Source organism: Pteropus alecto, unplaced genomic scaffold (assembly GCF_000325575.1).
Source record: "Pteropus alecto unplaced genomic scaffold, ASM32557v1 scaffold23, whole genome shotgun sequence".
NCBI classification, from domain to species: domain Eukaryota; kingdom Metazoa; phylum Chordata; class Mammalia; order Chiroptera; family Pteropodidae; genus Pteropus; species Pteropus alecto.
The window spans coordinates 3,131,930-3,148,665 of NW_006435837.1; positions in this window are offsets into that span (position 1 = coordinate 3,131,930).

The following is a 16,736-nucleotide window of genomic DNA, read 5'->3' on the forward strand; positions in this document are numbered from 1 at the left end:
ACACAACCCTTTCTTCTAGTTCTCTTGCTCTATTTTTACCATTACGTCTGTTCTAATTACAGAGACCTCTGGCCCCTTGACATCTCTTGCTTTGTCTTCATCTATCAGCCTTCCCCTGTCTCCATCTCCTTCCTTCTCTGTCTAGAACTCGTGGCACATCATTTCAAGTATTCTTTTGTCAATACCCTCAAGTACCTTGCCCTTTCCCCTGGCAAAATCCTTAAGTCTGGATCAAATGAAGGACCTTTTCCATTTCTACACTTCAGCTACATTAGAGGATAATAAATTAACAGGGGTAGCAAAATGATCTAAAAATATAGTCATTTCTTTCCTGGCCAAAACTCTTGCCTACCAACTACTGCACATTCTTTACGTGGCTAAAATTAAATAGGCAAGTCTTCTGTGGCATTTAATTAGCAATCTGGCAGAAAGCAAATGCTGCTGCTCTACTTTCATTCACAAATTTTAGTTTAATTACATTTCGTACCCTTTTCCAACCCAAAATGGTTGGGTTCAAATCTCTGGTTAAGGATCTAAGGTAAATGTTACATCACTTTTGAAAAGCTTGAAACTCACACAATCAACACATGTTCCCTCTTGTTTTCCAGCTAGCGTGACATAACTTCCTTAGTCCTATTTTGCAATCTCCTTATAGAAATTCCAGATCCCTTTTCCGAAGAGAGTACACAATAAAAAAAGCAGCATACAATATTATATATATACTATGATTGCTGCTATGTTTAAAAATATAAATATATATAAAAAATAGAAATGATAGTAGTAATATTAGGAATTTTCTTTCTCTTTTCTTAACACTTTTAGACGTTATAATATTGTTTTTACAATCAAAATTTAGGACGGGGTAGGGAAGAGGAAAAGAAAGCCAATTTTACTGCACAGAGGTTATGGTATCATTGCAATATTCAAATTTCTTTTGAATTTAAAATCAGCGTTTGGTTCCATTGACACCTAGAACCGGTCATCTCTCTGACTTTTAATAAATGTCCTAAATAAATCAAAGTGGTCACAGTAGGACAATTATAATCCTGTGGTTTTAATGTCACATGCATCCTACTTATTACAAATGCCTTACCAGCCTTTTTAAAAATCTCAGAATACAGAGAATTTAAGCTATTTTGCATGATCCCAGAGTCTGGATCAAGTTGCAAGAGAAAATCACTTTAAACCCTCATGAAAAGACAATTGTACTTTAAAGATTATAAATAATAAATGTATTACCAAAATTACCTCATAATATATATGTATTGCTTTTCCAAGGACAAAAGTGGAAGCACAGAGCCCAGAGACACAGTTCTTGCAGGGGAGAAAATATCTTTAAAAAAATCTTTAAAACTAGAAAAATGAGGAAAGGGCCCTACTATTCCATTTAGGTCCAGGTCCACAAAAAGCTCAGTGTTTCAGTAAGAAAATAATTCACTTATGATGACACTGATTTCATAAGGTTACTTTCTAACCAAGACAAAAGTAAACCCTAGACATAAATGCATCTGGCTAATGGCTTCTCCATAAATAATATTACAAATCAATAATTATGTACATTTCCTTAGGAATACCTTAATTATTATTCTGCATTCTTGCATAGAAATATGAGTAAAAACAAATAAAATGAAATAGAGAGCATTCCAGAATCCCAATAGATCCACTTTGGCTATGTCTTTCTTAGCAATGCTACTATTGTTATTGAAAAAAATTTTTTTTCAAACATAGCTGCTTGTTTATCTTAAGGAATCCTTCAAGGGGCAGGAAGACTAAATTGGTACAGCTTATTACCACTGTGCTTTTTAATAAAGAATGATGGTAAACTATAAACAGTTTAGTTAAATTATCAATAGTACCATGTCTCTACTAGCATTCAATTTAAGACCAAGTTGTTTTGTTTCATTTATTCATTATATTCCTTTATTTGCTACCAAAATTTGTTTACAGGAATAACAAAACACAATTGAAATAAAAATTAAGTGCATAGACCATAAAGCAACATTTGTAGAAGCAGCAGCAAGAATGTGCCACCTCTTTAACACGATATGGCAAACATTTCTTAGGCGGCCAGCTTACACTCCATGTAAAGCACTATTATTAAGTAATAAAGCATGAGCAGGGTAAAGGATGATGGAATAATTCACACTTACTACTTTGTACTGTTTGAGCTCAAGACAAGGGACATCTCTACTACTAAATGTATTTGATTAAGCAGGAATAAAGAGTCCTGGGAGATTCTTCTGTAATTCTCATTTTTAAATAGCCAAAGAAAAAGAATCATTTGTAACAACTCAGAAATCCACTATCACTTTTTTATATACATATCTTTCAGATAAAGAGTAAATGGCACTTAAGGGAATAAAGCTAGTTCTGGGGGAATAATGATGGTGATTCCTCAACTACCTGTGGTTCATTCCTAGGGCACAGGGGTTCAGTGGGGGCTGGTGTGTTGCTTTGGGTTTCTTCCTACTTTTAGATTTCTATTGGTGGAGGTAATAAAAGCAGAATAACCTAAAGTACTTTTGTCAGAGTTCACTTGAATTATTGAAAATAATATGTGGAACCTCACAGATAAGTTAGAGAAGAAAAAAGGTTGAAGACCACTGGTTTAACAGTTTCAAGTACAGTATGATTAAGTCTCTTAAGCCAGTGTTTCTTAATTTACCAGGAAAGTTCCTTTAAAGGCACAGGGATATAAACTCTTAAAACTCCACCATCGCACTGCCCACCGTAGAGTCTGGGGGCTTGGTTCAGACCAGACTCGGTGTCTTGGGCAGGTTGCCCCAGAAGCAGACCTGAACACTAGGATATGAGTGATTTATTTGGGAGGCAATCCCAAGAAGCGCTAATGGGAGTGTGGGAGAAGTGAGCCAGAAAGGGAGAGAAGTCAATCCAGAGTGCATTAATGAGCTCTTCTGCAGGCAGAGGGCTGAATCTTAATGGGAACCTTTGGGAGACAGTATAGAACATAAGTCAAAGTTTCCTTTCCCCTCCCCACTCTCCCATCCTTACCCGAAGTCAAGGAACCTAAGGTATTTAAATTTCAACTTCCATTCATTATTGCTTGAGGGCTGTTCCCAGGATTGTTAACTGCCTGCTACTCTGACCAAGAGAAAGCCTGCATGTGAAGAGTCACAGGTGTTTGCAGTAAGACGCCAATAGGCTTGCTGAGAAATGGTGAGTGTCCAGAGGACATGGATGGCACTCTGCAAGCATGAAATGTCTCTCAAGTCTCATAATTTATCATTTAAAAAATCACACTAACTTTGCTCCTGATTCCATTAAACTCTCCAAGTTAAAGTGATGCTCTAGGAATTTGAACCATATCTATCATGTAGCTTCAAATACCTATCCCTGACATATACTTAAGAACCTAGGGTTAGCATGCCCCAGTTTTGAGGAAATCAAAAGCAAAGATAATCAGCTTCTGGCTACCCATTTGGGCATTGGGCGAAGCAGACAATCTTGGCAAAACTTCTCCATACAGGCTTTACTAGGGAGTATACTGAGTCAATGCCTCCCACTTCAATTTTCCATTTCCTATGGAATTTTCCAGTTCTTCATAGAGCCCCAAGGTGTCTCAGCCTTGGCTGACCTCCCTCTCCCAGAAGTGAAGACCTCCTCTTAACTGTACACACAAGTTTAGACAGCCTATTCTAGCCCACCCTTCAGTAATTCTTATATGTCATTTTTATGTACCTGAGCACCCATCGGCCTTGGCCTCAGATTCCAGTTCCATCAATTGTCTCATTTTCAAGACTCTGCCCACTATGTGCCCTAGCTCTAATATCTAAGTTCTGTGTTGGTCTCTGTGTCTGAATTCCTATCTTGGTAACTGGCCTCATCCCCTAATCCCTTCTAGCACTAGGATCTTATCTTGTGCTAATCAGTCTTTGTTATGGGTTGAATTGTGTTCCCTCAAAATTCATGTTGAAGTTCTGACCCTCAGTGCCTAAGAATATGAGCTTATTTGGGACCTATGGTCTTTACAGAAATAATCAAGTTAAAATGATGTCATCAGGGTAGGCCCTAATCCATAATGATTGATGTCCTTATGGAACAGGGAAATTTGGACACAGAGACATGAATAAAGGAAAGATGATATGAAAAGACACAGGGAGATGACAGCCATCTACAAGCCTTGGAGAGAGGCCTGGAACAGATCCTTCCATCACAGCCCTCAGAGGGAACCCTGCTGACACCTTGATTTTAGAATTCTAGTCTCTAGAACTGTGAGACAATAAGTTTCTGTTGTTTAAGAGGCCCAGTTTGTGGCACTTTACTATGGCAGCCCTAGCAAACTAACACAATCCTGTTCCAAAACTCCAGCAGGCAGCCCTACTACCTGCTTACCCTAACTGCCTGTCTGCCTGGATTTATCTACATCTCCCCTCCTCAGATTGCTTCTAAATGCATTCAACCCATTCATTAGCACTCTCGGGTATCTCCCCTTAAATTCCTAGTGCTGGTTGCTTGCCTCGAATATAACATGTTTTTACCACTCCTTTTGGATATTGTACTTTACCTACCCAACTCGATCTCTTCTTTTCCCAGCACCACTGCCCTGCCTTTATCAGGTGGACCAAATCCCAGGTACTAACCTGTCTTAATCTTTCCCCATACAACTAATGGGCCATGCCATATTCTATCATAGAATATTTTCCTCCGTACAACATTGACTATCATAGAATATTGGCTTTCTAGGATTCTAGATATTATTGTCTACTCCCAGAGCTTTATATCCCTAAAATCATACTCATATCTTGACAAATTCTAATTTACTTCTACCTCTCCCCTGTTTGGGAAACCTTATCCTTTTGTTGTTGTTGTTGTTGTTGTTGTTGTTGTTGATATGAGTTAATCAAATAGGCCTAAATCAATATTGCTCTAAAATCGAGAGACACTCTGGGTAGCAAGTATCATCATCAAAAACTCTCTATAGATATCAATGATTTTTCCTAACATGAGAGCGAGAGAGAACAGATTTACAAAAATGCTCCAAAAACATATCATTCGATACATTTTAAAATAAGAAGAAAAAGGATAAAACTGTGACTTCAATTGCCACTTTATTAGCATACCAAAGCAATGTTACTATTGTTTTTATACCTGTACCTGTAATTCCGGGGTAGCCTTGAGATAGGCACTTTCTTTGCTAAATAGGAGGGGTGCAGTAGGCCATAGTATACCATGGTTCTGTCTTTGTATGTTTTCCATTTCTTTTATATTCTTACCAGTATCGTTCTTCTGAGATTTCTGTGTGATACTACAAGAAGTAGGATGTAGATTATTTAATGGTTTTCAGCTATAATTCAATATACTAAAACCAGATTATTCCCTACTTTTTACTGCCTCTTCCTAGAGTGAAGTTGCCTGCTGAATTCTATGGTGAGGTATCCTAAGGGGAAAATTAGAAGTTATTTGAAATCATAATTTTAATTAGACTCGTTCTGAATGTTCTAAACTGTTTTTCTAACTCAGCTTTAAGATTTTGATCAAGTCATTTTGATCAAGTTAAATTTCTGATTGGGTAAAATAATAGCATCAAACAATATAGAACTGAATAAAATATTATTTGTCTTTATAAACCATCAAATTATTTGAAGAAATTGGTTGCGGAAAAGAGTAATGTAGTCTTTGCCCCTTCATATCCACTCTCCATCCCTCTCTACCAGTTCTGTGCTCCTGGAGGCTGACCTGTATGGACTGCATCAATGGGCTCTCTTATCTTCTTGTTTCCAATTGGTTTTGAAGAATAGGGAGCATCAACAGGAGATCAGGGGCAAGAGGAGCAGGAGGTTGGGGTATTGATTCTCTGTCTCCACAGAATCTCTACAGGTTGCCTGCATCCCTCTGGCTAAAAGCCACAGCTACTGTCAGACAGCCCACGCCACACAGCTGGGTCCAAATAGCCACTCCCTTCCTTTGCTCCTCCAGGCCTAGAGGTGATAACAGCTTCTCAATATTACTGCTTCCAGGATAATGCACTATCCCTTCTTGGTTTCCCTAACCCCTGCGGATGCTTTTGTAAGTAGTCCATCAATCAAACCCTCTTCAGTTACCCAGTTCGAATGTGCCATTGTTTCCAGGCAAGGCCCTAACTGATAGTCAAACAGGACATTAAATAATTTGACTAAGCAATTTAAACATTTTATATTATTACAAACATGGATATTGTAAAGAGCAAAATACAAAAGATAAATTTATTGTTCTCTGCTAAAGGGCATAACTGTGGCAAATTTCAGGGCACACTAGCAAATGTAATTCTCTTTCCTTAGGGAAAGTTTATGATAACCAGAAGGCAATTAGAACTTTTGCATTACCACTTCTTTTCTGGGCTTTGGCTCATAGTGAAAGTGGAAAAAGGAAAGAAGAAAAATGAAAAGAATTTCATGGCAAGAAGTCACCTTGTAAAAATGTTTGCACATTATGCCCTGAGCTTAGAACACTTATTTTCCTTTTTCAAAAAATAATCTGGTATTCACATTTAAAATGTTCTTCTTTTTACATTTCTATTTTACAAAAATACATAAATGTGATCATAGCATACATTCGGAGTTTTGGTGCTGTCTTTTTTTATTCTTTTCCTATTCAGCTTGGTTTCCCTCTCCACATCTCTTGCCCCGCTATTCAGCATATATCCCCCTTCCAAATAATCCATGCTAGCAACTTAGTCCCTATCCATACTTATTTTCTCCAAACTCATATTTTACACACACATACACACACACACACACACACACACACACACACCTGCACATATACATTTAAGGGGTTATTTTGGTCATCGTTTTAGACAGATAGGGTTATACTATACATGATTATCTGCATCTAGCTTTTTTCATTCAAAAATACCATTTAGAAATATCCAAGTAAATTGGCATACTTCTCATTCATATTTTTTTAGCTGATTGCACAATATTCCATTGGATGCATATACCATAATTTATTCAATCATTCTTCATTGATGTGCATTTACTTCGATAACTATCTTTTGCTACTATAAGTAATGTGCATGAATGTGTGTTCACAATTGTTGTTCTTAATTTCTAAGAGTTAGATACCCTGAAAAGGGATGACTAGGTCAAGTGTCATGGATATTTTTAGTTTTAATAGATGCTGCCAGATTATCTTGCAAAAAGCTGTAGTAGGTCAAATTTCATCCAGCAATGAATGAGAATTCCCTTTTTCCTGCATTCAATTAGCAATAAGAGTTATAGATCCTTTTAAATTTTGTACCTATTTCTTAAGCAATGTCTTATTGTAACCTTAATTTGCATTTTCTTTTGCTATGAGCATCTTTTCAAGTGTTGTTGACCATCTGGATTTTCACTTTGCCCAATTTTTTCTATTGGCAGAGAAATTATATGTATGAAATAGAAATATAGGAAGCTTAGGACATATAACTGTAATTTTGGGGATACTTATCTTCAAATTGCCTATTCTACAAAGAATATTGTTGAAACATATAGTGTAAAGTGATCTAGATTTTTAAATGTTTTTCATTTGTTCAATAAAAACATGTGCTCCTTCAAGAACTTAGGTTAATAAATTATTTTCAAGAGTGAATTTTGAAATAATTGCTCTTTAAATTTGTTGCTCATTTTTACATTGAGTTAAAAAGTTCTTTTTATAAAATATATTATGTATGTCTGCTGTTGCTGTTTTTCCAAACATATTGTTTTTCCATTGAAGTTATGGACATTTTTACAATTTCATACACCTGCGCCCAGTTTTAGTTAAGAAATCTAATCCACCCCACCTGCTACATGTAGTTTCCTAGATTTTCTAACAGGATGTTTATTATTTTATTTTTAACATTTAAGTTTTTAATCCATCTTAAACTTTTTCATATATGTATGGTCCAATTTTATTTTCTTCTAGATGCACAGGCCAGTTAAGCTTACCCCATGCATTAAATAGGCTATCTTTTTCCCACACTTCTCCCTTCCCTTCTTACAGTGCTCCATTCTCTCCCACATTTCTCCATTTTCTCCCATCATTCTCCAGTTTCTCCCACAATTCTTTGTCTCTTCCAAAATTCCTTATGTCTCCCACAGTTTTTCGTCATGCTCCCAATTTCCCACAATTTCTTGCCTCTCCCACAATTCTGTATCTCTCCTGTAATTCCCTCTCACAATTCTCTGTTTTAAAAATTCTCTCTCACGCAATTCCGTGTTTCTCTTGCAATTCTCTATTCTCTCCCACAATTACCTGTCATTACTAAATTCTTATATATGTTTGAATCTTTTTCTGGACCCTATATTTTTCCACTAAACTATTTGTTTATTCTTATTCAATTACCATATTAATTAGACCTTATAATATTTGCTCTCATCTGGCAAAACATTGCCTTTTCTATCCTGATTTTTTTAAATGCCTTGGCTCTTCTTAGACATTTAGTCTTCCACCCAAGAAATAAAGAATATTTTATTCAATTTTTAAAAAATATACAAAAATTCACCTATTGACATTCTAACTAGAATTAATTGAATTAATATATTAATTTGGAGAGAATCAAGTTTTTTATATTGTCTCCTCCAAGATTAAAAATGTCTTTCCATTTGGTCAGATCTCATTTTATGACCTTCAATTTGAATTCATAAGCCTTTTTTATGGAAGTTCTGAATCTTTTATTAGCTTTCTCTTATGAATCTTATGTGGTTTTTTCCAATAATATGAATGGAATAGTTTGATTCAATTTCCTTTTCTGGGTATTTCTTGCTAGAAAAGAGAAAAGCAATTGATTTTTTAAATTTTTAAATTCTTATTTTCATGAGTGAATCAAAGAGGTAAATTATGTAGAGAGCTGAGGAAATAGCACTCCAGGTAAAAGGAACACTAAGAGCACAGACTCTGAGAAAGGGACATGCTTAATTAGTCAATAAATAATAAAAAGATCACCATGGCTGGTAGCAATAGACAATGGAAACAGTGGTATAAGATACAGTCAGGGAAGTAGCTCTGGGCAAGATTACATAGGATGCATTGGGTTATCTATCATTGCATAACAAATTACCTCAAAATTAGCAACTTAAAGCAACAATATACATTTATTATCTCATAGTCTCTATGGGTCAAGGATTTAGCAGTCATTTTGCTGGAAGTTTCTGGCTCCTGGTCTTTCTTGAGGTTGCAGTCAAGATGTTAGCCAGAGCTTTAGTCATCTGAAGGCTTGACTGGGGTTGAAGGATCCATTTCTAAGATGGTTTTACACAAAAGAACACTCCTGCGACACACAATAGAATACACAGATGTCGAATTATAATGTACACCTGAAAATTATATAATTGTGTTAACCAATGTTACCTCAATAAACTCAATTTTTTTAAAAAAGAACACTCCTGCAGACATTTTTTATTTCAATCAATTCGATTCCTGAAATACTGTGTATTATCTACTCTAATGAAAACATAATAAAAGTAAAACACTGAAGTATGTACATATTCGCTTTTCTCTGACTATATTTCCTTGGCTCCTGTACTAATTTTGAAAGATGTGTTTTGAGGACATGGTTCCATAGTGTAGAGGTTAACACATCTGCTTTACACACAGAAGGTCCTGGGTTTGTGCCCCAGTGGAGCCACAACCCATGGTCTATGGCCATGCCACCCTGAATAAGCCCGATGTCTCATGTCAGAAGCTAAGTAGGGTTGGGCTGGTTAGTACTTAGATGGGAGACCACCCAGGAAGACCAGGTGCTGTAGGCATAAATAATAATAAATTTAAAAATAATAATAAAAAAAAAGATGTGTTTTGAATATGACATCTAAATGTCAGATCCTGGCTACCAATATCATTACCATGTACATTTCTAAAGTCGATAAGTGTTCTCTTTTGGAAATGCAGTAGCATGTATGAAATCAAGAGGACAGTAAGAAAAGAACCATGAGTTTTTTAAAGCAGGAATATGGGGAAGCCTCCAGATTTTGACTAAATCTTTGATGAAATACTGTGTATTACCTACTCTATTGCAAACATAATAAAAGACAGTATCTCTCATCTATCTATTTATAAAACGGAGGCCTCATGTAAATAAAACGTGAGCAGACTTGGCTAGAAAGAATTACTCCATCCTCCAAGTTCTTAGTTTCTCCTTTCGGAATTAGGTTATAAGTCTATTCTCAGGCTATGCCCCTATAATTTGCATGAGTTGTTCCATATTTTTCTTTTAGTTTTATTAACTTTATTCTTATTATAAGAAGTAGAGTTGCTCTCAATAGTCAGCTTTCTGTGGACCTTCTCTTGGTCAAATCTGCTGGACCTTTAGAGTAATAAAGAGTTCCAGGCCCAAGAGATAAAGGCAAAAGCAGGAACTACATGAATAGTGAATCAGTCAAAAATCAGAGAAGGCAATATCTCTTATGAAAATTAATAAAATTCAAGAAATATCAAGGATCCATTCAGCAGAACAGATACCAAGAAAAAAAATTATCAGTGCAATGAGAAGGATATCTAAAACTTTCCCATTGACTATAGTTCTGTTTTTAAGAAGAGTAGTTCATTAGGATCTAGCAAAGCCTGGATGTTATTATGTCTCATTATTATCCTATTTCTTCTCTCTATACTTCCATCCTCATCAGCAAGACGGTTTCTAGGTATACCAGGAAGACGGTTTATCAGCAAGGCGGTTTCTAGGTATACCTTAGAGAGAAGATTCTGTGGTGAGTACCTTGGAGAGAACACTCTGTGGCTCAAGTCACTAGAAATGTCTACACCCCTACATAAATTAACAAAATTTTCATCTGCTTCACAAACCAGACTCCTATTAATTTTATTTTATGGTTTGCTGGAACCTGACTGCTTCCTAGAGCAGGAGGAAATAAAGTGGCACGTTATTGTTTCTTTTCTCTCTCATTTTATATTCAAAAGGATAATCAATATGTTAATGTTAAAAGCATTTAAAAACTTAAAAAATCTTGATAAATATGGATTGAGAAATCTGAAATAGCAAAAAAGTCTAAATTGTAAGACACCGCTAATGCAACAAATTTTTGTTTGATACATATATACAATGCTCTAACCTGCTAACAGACTTTTATAAATATGAGATGTGTTGAACTTACTTCGTTTAATAAATGATTCATGTCTAATTAGCAAAAACCATTTGATCATGAGCAATTACACCAATACAGAGTTCTTAACCCCTGGTGAATCTCCTGATAATTGAAGAGGCAGTTTTACATGTATCTGTGTGTTGTAGGTAATACTCTCTGCTGCAGGTGAAAAATACTCAAACTAAATTTGTTCAGGCAGAAAGGGGAAGTTAGGATAAAGGTGTCTTACAGACCCAAAGTCAGAAATGTGATTGGCTGAGCCTTAGAAACCACTAGAATAAAATACACACTTGGTGAATTCTATCATACTTCTCTCTGGTCATTGGCTTTATCCTTCTCCCTTGCTGCAAACTAACTTTCTCTATGTGATGGAAAACATGGCGAACAATGACTTCAGAACCCTACATCTTACTTTTTCAAGTATCTGAACACAGACTGGTCCTCTTTCTCCTTTTGTGTTCTAAAAATTCAGGCTTAGACTCTGATTAGTTTGACTTGGGTCAGATGATCATTTACTGACCAATCAGATGCAGCCAGGGGTGAGTTCATGTTGTACCAGTATTGGGGCTCCTGTGATAAACAAGTAGATAGAAAGGCAGTTTCCAGAAAAAAGGTACCAAGGAAAGAATCCCAATATATGTATGCTACCTTGAGATAGGTATTTTCTCAGGATAGATCTCAAAATTTCTTCAAATACTCAAGGGATCTTTACTTCAGAATGTTTATGAACTACTTCCTTAGTACAGCATATATCCTTTAACATCCTCCCACACCAGGGCAGATAAAAAATATACTCCCCCAATATTTCTATACTATATTATTACTTAAACTTTCTTAAGGCTTGTACAATATAAATATAATAAAATTACCACAAATTCTAAATTATTATAATTAAACTAACAACTTTATCATATCAGACAGACAGATTCCATAGTCAATCTCTTAACAATGTTTGATTATTTTTCTAGTTATATATTATTATTCGGTTTATTGTAATTGAAGGTACCAATCATGTCTTTGGTTAAAAGAAAATTATTATTGCATATATGATCTCTGAATAATGTCTGGCAATGATAGTTCCAAGAATTATACTAGTAAGAAATGGAGTATGAACTATTTCAGACCGAGAACCAGAACTCAGCTAGAGAAGTCCTTGCCTCTGTCCTTAGTTACTCATAGTATATTTTCTAATTAAGGGTTTTTCCCAATATCCGAGCTTCTTTGTAAGGTAATAACTTCTGGAAACTACATCAATTCTCATGACCTCCTTATTCAACTTTTACTATGCAGTCCACAAAAAGTATGTATTATTGATAAGCTTGGCATATAGACTTGATAAATAAGTAGGTTTTTTGGTATTAACCTAAAATTCCAGCTGGATTAGCCCAATTTGATGTCCTTATAAACAGAGTCAAAATTCTGAGATTTTCAAGTATATAGCTAAGGGATCAGTACATATGAAAGACACACTACCCTTTTAACCAAATATTCAAATCAATTTGCTAAAAGATTATTTATTTGTAACTGGTAATACCTGTAATATTGTAAATAAAGTCAATGGAAAAATAAGAATCAGGTTACAAACTGTTTTGATAGATGTGTATCATTAAATAGGCAACATGGAGTAGGAAAGAGGGATCTGAAGTGAACTGGATTTTAGACCTAGCTTTACCTTCATTCTACTTTTGTGACTTGGTTATATGATTTAACTTCTTTGGTCATCAGTTGTCAAATGTGAGTGGTGTCTTCCAACTGAGCCATCTCCTAGCTATAACTTCCTAAAATCTTATTTCTATCAATTTTATTAGATTTGGTAGAAAATTTTTAAAAAAGATCCAAAATAACTGACTAAAACAAAGTAAAATTTGTTTCTCTCACACATAAAAATTGAGAAGTAAGCAATCCAGGGCTGGTATAGAAGTCCTGCTTCACAAAGTCCTCAAGAACCCAAGCTCCTTACAAGCTTAGGGTGTGGCCCTTATCCTTGTGATCTAAAATAGTGGCTAGAGCTTGAGTCAGCAAGATGAAGAAAGAAAATAAGATAAGAGGCAAAGAGTGCACACTGGCCACCTTTTAAGAAAGATTCTTGGAAATTGCCATATCATTTCTACTAATATCCCATTGACCACACTGAGTTAAAAGAGAAACTGTAAAATGTAGTCTTCATTTTAGGTGGACAAGTTTCCATCTACAGATGGGAAGAATGGTTACTGGGGAGCACTTTGCAGTATCAGCCGCATACATCATCTAAAAAAATGACATTTCTAATATAGTACCAGGAAATCTCATTCAGTATTTAGCAGTAGAGTTATCTATATCCATAGATATTAAGACCTTTTTCATTTCAATTCACTTGAACGAATATTTCATCATTTCCCTTTGTCAGTCACTGTGTCAGGCTCTGGGGACACAAAAATAAATAAGACAGTCCTAGTACCTGTTCTCATAGGGCTTACATTAGAATGGAGAAGGTCATAATAAGTTATTATAAGTGTGATGATTGCTATGTAAGAGAAAGAGCAGGGTGTTTTCGTAATTGTGACAGTTTATCCAACGAATTTTCTAGACTGTCTGGAAAGGGGAAGAACTCGATATCTATTACCCATATATGTTGCAAAGACCAAAAAGGAGTTTTCTAGAACATTAACTAGTTCCTTCGGTCCTCCTTTTTCTAGCAATGCTGGGAAGTGGTCTGAGTTCAGCAATTTTTCATGGAACTCTGATAAATTATGGGCTAATTTTTACCCTGAGAGTCTAGCATGTTAAAATCTGTGTTTGTTTTAACATCTAACAGTAGAGCAATAATAGTGCCAGAGATATTTAAGAATGGGTTTCATTGAGTTTATATTTATGGAGGGAAGAGCCTTGGGAAAGATTGCATCAAGAATTTTAGAACTGATTGGACATTCTTGGTTATGTTGTATTGAGAATCCTTCTTCGTTAAATACTATTCAATCAGCAATTGCTATTTTTGTTTCTGCTTTCTGTTAATATAATTTTCTTCGAACCTCATCAAATGTATATTTGCCATTAATGTTTAACTACAAAACAAACTGTCTGCTACCTACAGTATTTATGTAGTCTCACACACATATACATATATGTGCATAAACATTATGCAGAGAGTCGCTCAATACCTATAATGTATTCAGAGAATAGAAAAGGAGCCTCTCAGAGTTGTATGTATAGGAAGGTGTTATGTCTATATCCATTATATAGACAGAGTTGTATGTATAGGAAGGTGTTAAACACTTATGTATGGAGTAGAATTTTTTTTAATAATGAAGGAAGTTCATTGCAATGTTCTTCATATCACTTTCCTTCAGACAGGCCATTAACTTTCTTTTGGAAAAAATCTTATTTCTTTCCCATTACATTGTCAAGGGTCACGTGGGTCGAGAAAGCATTTAACCACTGTACTGGGTTGAATAGTGTCCCCCCAAAATTCATGTCCACCTTGCCCCTCAGAATGTGGCCTTATTTGGAAATAGAGTCTTTGTAGATGTAATTAGTTAAGATGAGGACATACTGGATTAGGAAGACCCCCCTCTCAAATAACTGGTGACCTTATAAGATGGCCATGTGAGGTTACAGAGACACTCAGGGAAGAACACCATGTTTAGACAGAGGTATTGTTGGAGGGATGCATTCACAAGCCAAAGAACACCAAGGATTGCTGGCAACTAGCAGAAGGTAAGAGAGAAGCATGAAACAGATTCTCCCTTGGAAACTCCAGAAGAAATCAACCTTGCCAACAACTGATTTTGGACTTCTAGCCAACAGAACTATGAGAGAATAAACTTCTTTTGTCTGCATATGACAGCTGGAATTGTTGTGGTCATCTTGCAACCATGATGTGACAAGCCTGAGGACCAAACTAATTCTCTGAGAACGGCAGAGTAAAATTATGGAAAGACCCTGGGCTTATAATAAAATTTTGAAGCCACTAAATTAATTAACCATGCACTCATTCTACCCTTAGTCCTCTTTTATATAAGATAACAAATTCCCTTATTCTTCAAGCTTATTTTAGTTGGGTCTTCAGCTCTTTGCAGTCAAAAACATCCTGACAAGCCACCCCTAGTAAAAATACAAAAGGGCAATACTTTAGCTTTACTTTATGTTAATTAGACTTTTTTTGCATTACTCTAAAAGCTTAACCACTGGGATAAAAAGACAAATAGAATTTAAACTGCATGAGAAGGAAAAAAACTCTCTCATACAAAATAACTTGAGGAAAGGAAAGATTATCATCTTTAGTCAAATGTTTTTGTGTAGATAACAATGACATCAGTGGTCTTGAATTATTTAATACTTTGATCCACAGTGTCATTTATGAACAATGTCTTTGCAGTTTAAGATTAGAAGCATCTTAACTTTGCATTTCATTTACCTTGGTCACATAGTTTTCAATTATACATTTTTCCACGTTGGCTATGCTTCAATTTCTCTTTTCAATTGATTAAAACTCTTCTTTGCTGAACCTAAGTAAAATACAACAGAATACATGCAAAATACAAAAGTAGAGAAAATGGAAATAAGTAAACCATCACCCCCAAATAAATAACCCACAATCTAAAACATTGGTCTTGCTATACAGAAAGTTAATAAAGCAAGTGAAAAGAGCTAAAAATGACCAGCAAACTATGGCAATAAAACTCGTGAATAGTTCTATGAGATGAAAAATATATTAAAAAGTATTTTTCTCTGAGGTGAAGCTGTTATGACATTAATGGACTTGGTGAATGAGTTTAGATGCTGAGTAAAAACTTGAAATAGTACTAGGGAAAAGCATAGTTCAGCAGCAAGGGCTGGAAAACTAGAAAGAGTAAGTAAAATGGAGCCAAGGAGGAAGATGAGATCATAAAAAGCAATCTATTTGAGGTTCAGGTCTGAGATTTGTATAATTAAATTGAAAACTTTTCCATTTCAGGGACTGGAATTATGTTGAAACGAATTTTGATAAAACTCACCATTCAAACTTTATGAGTATGAGCCCATAATTGCTACCTATCCATTATATAGAATGTACCCACGGAATTGTGCTGGCCGAGTTAGTCATGACTCATTAGTATGTTTTTAGAACACTTAGATATATTAGTTGCCTGAACATTCAGGCAATGTTGTTCAAATGTACCTTAATCAGAATACTTCAATAGTTTCCTCTATTTCTAATTAAGCACTAAAACATTACAAACCACTTAAAACATTTCATAAAATGGATTTTGGTGAATTATGTTTCACTTATTCCAAAGGAATTTAGCAATAGCCTAAACTAAGACAGTGTTTGGTGCTATTTTTAGTGTTAATGATGCTCCCCTTTAATAGAAATAAATATTGACTTGGTTATTTATTCATTCACTCTGCATTTATCAGCATTGCTCTGTGCAAAGCCCTGTATAGTAGGCCAAATGGAGAACATTCAGATTAATTGGGCAGGGATTCTGCCTATTCTAACATCACAGTTTATTTGGGAAGATAAAGCACATATACAAATGACTATAACATGAGATAGGAAGTGGTAAATGCTAAAAGAGATGTGGATGTAAAATTCAAGGAGAGTGAGAGCATATTGCTATCAGAGAGGTACAGGAAAGGCTTTGTGGAGAAAGTGCATTTGGTGCCGAAATCATTTTGTCTTTCAAGAAAAATGTACTGGAAAGGTCCCAGCTCTCACAG